This window comes from Vespa velutina, chromosome 18 (assembly GCF_912470025.1).
Source record: "Vespa velutina chromosome 18, iVesVel2.1, whole genome shotgun sequence".
Classification (NCBI taxonomy): Eukaryota; Metazoa; Arthropoda; class Insecta; order Hymenoptera; family Vespidae; genus Vespa; species Vespa velutina.
Genome location: NC_062205.1, coordinates 1,663,799 through 1,672,828, shown reverse-complemented (window position 1 = coordinate 1,672,828; position 9,030 = coordinate 1,663,799). Strand labels below are relative to the sequence as shown.

General features: G+C 40.0%; 1 protein-coding gene across 1 annotated transcript in view; it reads right to left on the bottom strand.

Annotated features, from left to right (window-relative positions):
* Positions 1–6,639, bottom strand: part of LOC124955296 (fibroblast growth factor receptor homolog 1-like) — a 33,621-nt gene extending 26,982 nt beyond the window's left edge. Inside the window, exon 1 of the mRNA XM_047509512.1 lies at positions 6,500–6,639. The gene's annotated coding sequence lies outside the window, so the exon portion shown is untranslated. The remainder of the gene's footprint in view (positions 1–6,499) is intronic.
* Positions 6,640–9,030: the final 2,391 nt, after the last annotated feature.

The following is a 9,030-nucleotide window of genomic DNA, read 5'->3' as shown; positions in this document are numbered from 1 at the left end:
TATATATATATATATATTTCTCTATTTAGATACATACGTGTTTAGAAAGAGAAAGAGAGAGAGAGAGAGAGACGTTTTAGTTTCTTTTTTCTATTCCCCAAAGGAATCGATATAACTTCGCTTTTATGTACAAAGTTTCACTATAATCCGATCGTTTTTTGCGCCCTTCTTTTTCTTTTTTTTTTTTTTTTTTTTTTTTTTTTTTTTTTTTTTTTTTTTATAAACGAACACGATCTAATTATTTCCCTCCTCCCTCCCCCTCATTTTTCATCCCACCCAGCTCACTCCATCGTCTAAACCCAAGCCCTCCTCATCGATCGAAATTTTAATTTTTATAAAATACGATCGAGGGCATGATTATTAGTCGAAACGCGTCTATCGTATGAAGAGAGAGAAGAAGAAGAAAAAAAAAAAAAAAGAGAAAGAGAAAAAGAGAAGGAAAGGAAAAAAGCCATGGGAATTACGGTCGACGTGAAAGAACTTCGGAGTGAGTTTAAAACGTTACGGAAAGGAGAAAAATTTTTCTCTCTCTCTCCTTTTTTTTTTTTCTTTTTTTTTTTCCTTTCCCTCTCTAGGTATTCTCCGTCCCCCCCCCCCCTCCAGACCTTCCCTATACCTCCTCACCGACCGATCACACACAGGCGTCCGCCTCATGTTCGCCTTTTCGAAATACATTCGTTTTCTGTTAAGGCGCCGCCAAGGGTTTCGTTTCAGGGAAGCTCGGTGTCTCTCTTGGTCGTTCGTTCTTGGGTGAGAGTGCGAGCGCTCGCACTCTCACCCGGCCGTCTTTGTGACCTGGTCCCTCCTCTCTTCTTGGTTTGTTCCTAACGTGGTTCGAGCAAACATCTGCTTTGCTGGTTCGCTTGGCTCCTGCTTTGGCTGATGTTGCTGCTGGTACTGTTGCTTTTACTGGTGTTGCTGTTATTGGTAATGGTATTGGTAGTGGTACTGATACTTGGTAGTGGTACACTGGTACTTGATATTTGGTGCTTATGCCGCTGGTGATGTTATTTGCTGCTGCTGCTGCTGCTGCTGTTGGTGGTGTTGCTGTTACTGTTACTGTTACTGTTACTGCTGCTGCTGCTGCTGCTGCTGCTGCTGCTGCTGCTACTGATGCTGTTGATGCTATTGATGTTACTGATGCTGTTACTGTCACCGTTGCTTCTGTTTCTCCTTCTTTCTTTCTTTCACTATCTTTGTCTCTTCGTTTCTTTTTGTTAGAGTTTTAACTCTTTCTCTCTCTCTCTCTCTCTCTCTTTTTCTCTGTTCATGTACGCATGCGTGCGTATATACCTATATATAGTATATGTAGAGATATTTGTGTACGCATATGCCAGTTGCTTGAGCAAGCGTAAAAAGATATTTTTCTTTTTTATCCTTCTTCTTTTTTTTTTCTTTGTCTTTCTTTTTTTCCTTCCCTTGTTTTTCTTTTCTGAATGTTTTCTTTTTCTTTTTTTTTTTTTCAAATCACGAGAACGCCTCGAGGAACAAACGACGGCGTTATATTCGAGTAAGCGCAATTATGATGTACATATGTACAAGGAGGGACTCTGTCATTAAGGAGACACGTGTTCGTGAAAGGTGCGACGAATCGCGTAGGTACAGTTATTTATGTACTGTTCGACACGTTGGTGGTTCTCTATTCATCTCTCTTTCACTCCTTCACTCCTTTCCTCTCTCTCTCTCTCTCTCTTTCTCTCTCTCTTTCTCTCTATGTCTCTATCTCTATTTATCTCTTATTTAAGCAAATTCCTTTCGAAGGAAAAACAGTGCGCGAACTTATGGCCGACCGTGGAAAATCAATGGGAGAAGATCATAGAGCGAGAGAGAGAGAGAGAGAAAGAGAGAGTAAGGAAGAAAAAAGGAATATATAAGTCCTCTAGAATGGTCCCACATGGGGAACCGTGTCGAAAGCACGTTATGGTGCCCCCGTAAGACGGAAGCACAATGAACGCGATTCACGAACTCGTCGTAGTCCTCTTCGTCGCCGTCTTCATCGTCTTCGTCGTGTATTTTCTATCTCTCTCTCTTTCTCTCTCTCTCTCTCTCTCTCTCTCTTTCTCTCGAACTATCTCTTTCTCTCTCGTCCGTGGCGTGAGAAAGAACGAAGAGAAACGAGCGCACAATTCGAAAAGAGAAGCTTATATTACCTCTCGCTTCTCCCGCTTAACGGAGTATACAAAGTCTGTCATTGAATGAGAAAGACAGAGAGATGGATAGATAGATAGATAGATAGATATGGAAAGAAAGAGAGAGAGAGAGAGAGAGAGAGAGAGAGAGAGCTTTCTTCAAAAGTAGCTCTTCTTGAAAGGTCCACTCATCTCTTCTGATCCTTTTCAAATCGCTCGGATTGACTCCGTTCGATCGGAGGTAAACGAAATCGAAATATTTAATATACCATATATAATGTATTATAACGGTAAAGGAGATAGATGAAGTGGAGAATTCAAAAAAAAAAAAAACAAAAAAAGAAAAAAAAAACAAAAAAAGAAGAAACAGAAAAAAATACGGAACAAGAAATATGATCGAATGAAAAAGAAAAAAAAAAAAAAAGGATTAAGAGAAAAAGAAAATAAATGAATCTTAAACAATGAACCCAATAATAAATATACCTAAACGATTCGGGGATAATTAATTGAAATCGTCAATTCGTACTCGTTTCTCCCCTTCCCCCCACACGTTCCCTCTCATCCATCCTGACCCTTCCCCTTCGCTCCCTGCCCCTTTCAATCCCATCGTTTAAGACTTGAACGCAAGGAAACCAGTGATTTAGTTTGATCGTGACAATACTATTATTATAACGGTATAGGAAAGATTAACGTAGGATTCGTAGTAAAGAAAAGAAAGTAAAAACGAGAAAAAAAAAGAGAGAGAGAGAAAAAAAAAAAGAAAAAAGAATAGAAAACAAATGTTAGGAACAGAAATCTCAAACGCAAACCTGAACGATTCAGGATAATTAATCTAAATGATCGCGTGTATCCTCTTTCCTTCCTCTCTCTTTCTCTCTCTTTCTCTTTTTCTGATCCTCCCCGCTTTCACACTACCCCCAACCCCTCTCTCTCTCTCTCTCTCTCTCTCTCTCTCTCTCTCTCTCTTTCTCTATCTCTTTCTTTCTCTTCCCGTTTAAGTAGTAATCGTGACGTAAAAGAAACTTGTGATTTAGCTTATTTGCAACAAGTTAACGTTTTACCCGGGTAATGCCTGGCAAAATGATACACACATACATACATACACACACACACACACACACACACATGTGTGTGTGTGTGTGTGTGTGTGTGTATGCATATATAATAATATTGGCGAATAGATCGAGACTGTGGATAGCCGCGAGGTTAGAAGAGGGGTAAAGGTAGAAAAGAGAGAATAAAAAAGGATTCTCGCGTGCGGTACAAGAGAAAGAAAGACAGAAAGAGAGAGAGAGAGAGAGAGAGGAAGAGAGAGAGAATGAGAGATTGGAAAAGAAAAAAAGGGAAAAAGGAAGAATAAAAATGAAATAAAATAAAATGAGGTTGGCGAGTCACGGTTCGCACGATAACGACCGATCGGGATTCACGACGTCGTCGATGCAAAGTAACTATGTATATACGTACATATTTATGTATGTATGTACATATATATATATATATATATATATGTACCTGTGTAAGTAAGTATGTATGCATGTATATATGTATGTATGTATGATACCTTACCTCACGAGGAAGAAAACAGTTTTGTAGGTAGAACAGAGAAAGAGAGAGAGAGAGAGAGAGAGAGAGAGAGAGAGAGAGAGAGAGAGAGTGAGAGAGAGAGAGAGAGATTGTAAGAGAAAAAGAGAAAAGAGTAAAGATTTCTTAACAACATTTGACTTCCGAGTCGACGAAGGCCAGAAGAAGAAACGATATAGAGGGTGTTCGACGGGGCGGGGACTTAAAGGAGGAGGTAGAGGTGGAGGTGAAGGAGGAGGAAGAGGAGGAGGAGGAGGAGGAGGAGAAGGGAGTCGGAGAAACGTCCATTATTCTATTCCGGCGAAGTGAGCCCGGCAATCTGGCCTTATAAAATAAACCACTCTATCCGCCGACGTTGCTTGTGCCTCGGTGCGATCTGTCAAATAAATCGTTCCATGTTTCTTACCAGCTTACTTACGACTTTACCTCCGTGAGTACTCTTCTCTCTCACTCTCTCTCTCTCTCTCTCTCTCTCTTAGTCTCTCTCTGAGTCTCTCTCTTAGTCTCTCTCTTAGTCTCTCTCTCTCTCTCATACATTTATCCGTCTCCTCATCCCTCTACGTCATCTCGACAAGAGGATTAAGAGGAGCTTATGGAGAAGAAACAGCGTGAAAAGAAAACTTTTCATACAACGCGCCACTGTCCAACTATATATGTTAAATGGACAGGCAAACGGACAGAGAGAGAGAGAGAGAGAGAGAGAGAGAGAGAGAGAGAGAGAGAGAGAGAGAGAGAGAGAGATAGGATCCGAAATTATTTTTTCTTCGTTGAAGAAAAAAAAAGAAAAGGAAAAAAAAAAAAGAAGATATAAAAAGAAACAAGGTGGAGGGGGGGGGGGAGGGGAGGGGAAAGAGAACGCGCTAAGAACGTTAATGAGAGATATTCGTAACTTATACTAAAATTAGGTAGTTCGGGAACGCGAGAAAAACGATAACTCCTGAGATCGCTCTTACGATGTTCGAATCTGGATTAAGAGAGAGAGAGAGAGGGGGGGGGGGAAGAGAGAGAGAAAGAAAGAGAGAGAGAGAGAGAGAGAGAGTGAGGAGTGGGAGATGAGGTCGAATGGGATCGAAGGAGAGGGAGGGGAGGGGGAGGGAGAAGTAGATAGGTGGTAGGAGGGAGACCCTTCGTGACTACTCTCGCGAGAGCAACACCAAAGAATAGAGAGAGAAAGAGAGAGGATGAATGAGTGAGAGTGAGCGCGCGCGCGAGAAAGAGAGAGAGAGAGAGAGAGAGAGAGAGAGAGAGAGAAGGGAGACAAGAGATTAAGTAAAGCCGCGATAATAAATTATAAACTCCGTTCCCTTTTCTGCGTTCCTTTCGTGTGCTCGTTCGTTCGGCTTTTAAAAGGACCCAGGGTTTCATTCGAACCGATAGGAATCGACGCTAATTTCGAAAGGAGAAGATACCAAGTTCGGGCCGAACTAAGGCGGCCCGATCGGAGAAGAGTGTGTGGGGTGGGGATGTGGGTAGAGGAGCGATAGGAGGGAGAGAGAGAGAGATAGAGAGAAATGGAATTATTACAAGAAAAAGAAAGATATACATATATATATATATATATATATATATATATATATATATATATATATATATATAGAGAGAGAGAGAGAGAGAGAGAGAGAGAGGAAAGAAATATTTAAGTGATGACAGAAGATAAGAATAAATACGATCGAGGATGATTATAATTGTTGAGAAAATGTTTGACATTTAATTAATATTATTAAATGTGTTAATAAAATGAAATATTTGTATAATTATTAATAGCATGAAATTTACAGGATGCATATATATATATATATATATATATATATATATATATATATATATATAGAGAGAGAGAGAGAGAGAGAGATAGGGAATGAAAAAGGAGACGGTATTTCGATCTTTAAGATTACGATCTATAGATCCACGCGATCGATCTACACGCAGATTCTCAATATATTATCTCTTGCCTCGTTGAATACATTTAAAAGGAACGTTATACGTAGAACGGGTTGCCTTCGAGGAACAATTGATTTTTTTTCCTTTCCATCTCTCTCTCTCTCTCTCTCTCTCTCTCTCTCTCTCTCTCACTCTCTCTCTCGTTCTCTCTTATTCCTTCTATTTAAAACAGAGATAGGAGCGGTATGAATCGGTTTAATCGTTGGACAACGCGAAAGCCAATTAATGTCTCGCTCCCGCGCCGACCCACGCGCTTATTCCTCTCGGCACGGTTCTTGTCGTCTCTTGATACATACATACATACATACATACATACATACATACATACATATACGTATGTACCTACATATGTAGTTACATACGCGTATTTATATATGTATCTATCTATCTATGTATTTAACGTATGCATGTATTATACGTACTCATCATTATTCAAAAGGGAGAAAAAGAGAGAGAGAGACAGAGAGAGAGAGAGAGAGAGAGAGAGAGAGAGAGAGAGAGAGAGAGAGAGAATGAGAGTGAGAGTGAGAGAGAAATATAAGAAGATGGTGAGGAAGTAAAAAGAAAAAAGAATAATAATAATAAAAAAAAAAAGAAAAAAAGAAAAGGAAAAAAAAAGAAAAATAAACAAGAACGGAAAACAAGAGCATATCACTTTTGGAAGGATCTTCGTTAAAATTAAAAAAGAAAAGGAAAGAAATATATAGATGGATGGATGGATGGATGGGTGGGTAGGTGGATTGATAAATAGATGGATAGATAGATAAAGAAGGAGAAAAAGAGAAAGAGAAAGAAAGAGAGAGAGAGAGAGAGAGAGAGAGAGGGAAAGAGAGTAAGATAGTACTCACCGTGGCGTGGCGATCCTCCCTTTATCTTTTCCTCTTCCTTTTTTTTTCCTCTCTCTCTCTCTCTCTCTCTCTCTCTCTCTATGTTTTCCTGTTTTTCTTCTTTTTTTTTACTTCTCTTTTTTTTCCTTCCTCTTTCTTCTTCACCTTCACCAACACCACCTCCACCACCTCTTTCTCCTCCTCTTCCTCTTCTTCTTCTTCTTCTTCTACTACTTCTACTTCTTATACTTCTTCTTCTACTTCTTCCACCACCTTCTTTTTCCACGTAAGAAGAGATGGTCTGCTTCTTCTCCTGTTGCAAGAATATAAGGCGGCGCGCGCTCGCGAGTAAATGCGCGCGCGAGCGCCCGTTCTCTCTCTCTCTCTCTCTCTCTCTGTCTCTCTTTCGTTCGGTTCTGCTTTTTCTCAAAGCTCTCGAGGAGTCGCACTCGAAAAGTAAGAGAGAAGACACTGCCTTTATACTTAAAAGTCCAAAGGAATTAGGGATAAGAGCGTAAGGGTGTAACTGCGGATTATTCTTTTCTCTCTCTCTATCTCTCTCTCTCTCTCTCTCTCTCTCTTTTTGCCTATCTTTCTATCTTTTTATCTCCCTTTTTTTCCTCTATCCTTCTCTGTTCATTTCTTCGTTTCTTACTTTCTCTGTTTCTTTCTATTTCTATTTCTATTTCTTATTTGCTTCTTGTATCTATTAGGAAATTCGCTTAAAGGAAGCTGATTCACTCTACGTGCATTTCTCTCCTGTTATTTCAGGCCCCGACGGTAGCGTCGTTATAAATCCTTTCCTTCTCCCATTATCCCTCTTCTTCTTCTTCTTCTTCTTCTTCTACTACTTCTTCTTCTTCTTCTTCTTCTTCTTCTTCTTCCTCCTCCTCCTCCTCCTCCTCCTCCTCCTCCTCTACTACTTCTTCTTTTTTCTTTTTCTTTTTCTTTTTCTTCTTGTTCTTCGTGGTCGTCGTCGTGGTCGTCGTCGTTTTCGTCGTTCTCGTCGTCGTTGTTCTCGTGTAAATCGTCGAACGTTTTCCGATCGATCGCACGATTCCGATATATATATATATGTATGTGTATGTATATATATATATATATATATTTAATGTATATGTATTTTATAATCACTCACATAATAAACGCGGAACGCGTTACACATTACCGATTATCTCGCATTCGTTATAAATTTTTTATTGTTTAACTGTCTCACATGAAATTGTACGGAAGAGAGAAAGGAAGAGAGAGAGAGAGAGAGAGAGAGAGAGAGAGAGAAAAAGTAAGAAAAATCAAGAACAAACAAACAAACAAGAATCCCCCCTCCTCCGGAGTAAAGAGAAGAAAAGAAAAAAGAGAAAAGAAGGAAGAAAAAAGAAAAGAAACAATGTTCGATAGATCGCGAAAATGAATTATCCCCTTCTATTATTTACTTTCTTCTTCTTATTATAAAAAAAATAATAATAATAATAATAATAATAATTATTATTATTTTTTGTTTTGAATTGTTCAATCTTGTCCGATGCGCGCACGAATTATAATACACTCTTCTTCTTAATCTTCTTAATATCAATTAAACTTCAACTCGATCTCGTACGAACGTACTCGGTCTCGTTCGATCAATCATCATCCGATCGATCGATCGTTCGATCTACTTATCTATCTATCTATCTATCTATCTGTCTGTCTATTTATTTTTCTCTCTGTCTATTTATCTATTTATCTGTTTATCTATATATTTATCTATCTATCTCTCTGAATGTCTTGCTGTCTATCTGTCTGTCTGTCTGTCTATGTCTGTCTGTGTCTGTCTATCTATCTTTCTCTCTGTATTACTCGTTGAACACTGACGCGCGTTTACCGGCGCTGTGGAACAGCGCGCGCGAGCCACTCGGATGCGCGAGGAAAGCTCGGGGCGAAGTGCCAGAGTCGTCGTAGTAGTCGTCGAGCTGTCGCTCTCGAAATAACCGCTCCTCCATCCCTCCGCCCCTCTACTGTCCCCTCTCCACCAGACACTGCTACTCTCCCTGCCCTCCGGCCATTCTAACATCAATGCCACCACCACCACCACCTCCACCACCACCACCACCACCACCACCATCACCACCTCCACCAACACCACCATCACTATCACCATCACCACCACTATCATCATCATCATCATCATCATCATCATCATCACCATCACTACTACCATCATCATCCTCACCGTCATCACCACCATGACCATTATTGTCGTCATCGTCGTCGTCGTCATCGTCGTCATCGTCATCGTCAATGCCAACCACCGTAGCCCCCCTCTCCATGAGCTTCGCGAGCTTCCCCTTCTTTCCCCTCTTCCCTCCTACCGATTAATCTATCATCCACCCACCCACCCATCCACCCATCTTTATATGGTGACTTGTTTTTTTCGAAAATGGACCTTCGACGAGGGAGGATCAATTGGTCTGGTTTTTTCTTTTGGGGTTTTTTTTTTTATTTTTTTTTTTTTTTGGTTTTTCTATTTGTATGACATACTTCGATTGTTATGGTTTTTCGTTTTCTTTTCTTTT